This window comes from Eurytemora carolleeae, unplaced genomic scaffold (assembly GCF_000591075.1).
Source record: "Eurytemora carolleeae unplaced genomic scaffold, Eaff_2.0 scaffold36, whole genome shotgun sequence".
Taxonomy (NCBI): Eukaryota; Metazoa; Arthropoda; class Copepoda; order Calanoida; family Temoridae; genus Eurytemora; species Eurytemora carolleeae.
The window spans coordinates 510,298-511,132 of record NW_019396086.1 but is presented as its reverse complement, the minus strand read 5'-3'; positions in this window follow the sequence as shown (position 1 = coordinate 511,132).

Below are 835 nucleotides of genomic sequence, written 5' to 3'. Positions count from 1 at the left end.
TCAGTAGAAGTAAATATTTCCATTTACTGATAGCGCCGATAGAAGGATTCATAACTCTAATTGGATAATGAGATTGATAGAAAGATAGATGTTAACGCCATACTATTTCTATTGGTTCAGAATAGACAACAAACACATGACTGAACCCTGATTGGATCAGGCGCTAATGGACTCGGCATACAGGAGTGTGACGTAAATAACTCATGAAAGAGTGAATTCAACGACTCATTAACAAAATTCTATTAAACCTTTGTCTATTTATCGAGTGTTGCGATATGTTTTCTTTTATTACTTAAACTTGGATATTGCCACTTTTAAAAATAGAAAATATTTCTACGAAAAAGATGAGAAGGAAAATGGCTGAGATTTTCCCATTGCTAGAAATTAATATCATATTTTTCTTGTACCATGGTCCGACTTTTGTAATTTCGGGCCTTTTACTGTACGACCTTAGAACCGTCCGACTTTTGAAGGTCTGTCAATATTATTATTATCATTATAGCCTATACAAGTGAGCACACATTGTCTGTTGGATGGGTGTGTTTGTGTTTAAAGATATATTGTTACCAGGTTCTATAATTCAATTAGTCTGAGTAAAGATGATAAAATCATTTCTCCAGATTAAAATGGAAAACTCGACACACGACTCGTGACAACCAGAATTTAAAGGGAGTGTTCGGGAAAAATGAAAGGGGGTATAGGCTTAATGCGATAAAAAAGCGCTTTTGATCGTTACTAATCTTACTTCTATCTGTTGCGTCTATAAGGAGAAAATTGTTAAAGACGTCTCATACCGAATAACATGGCGTCCATACAAATTGAGAAAATTGCAACA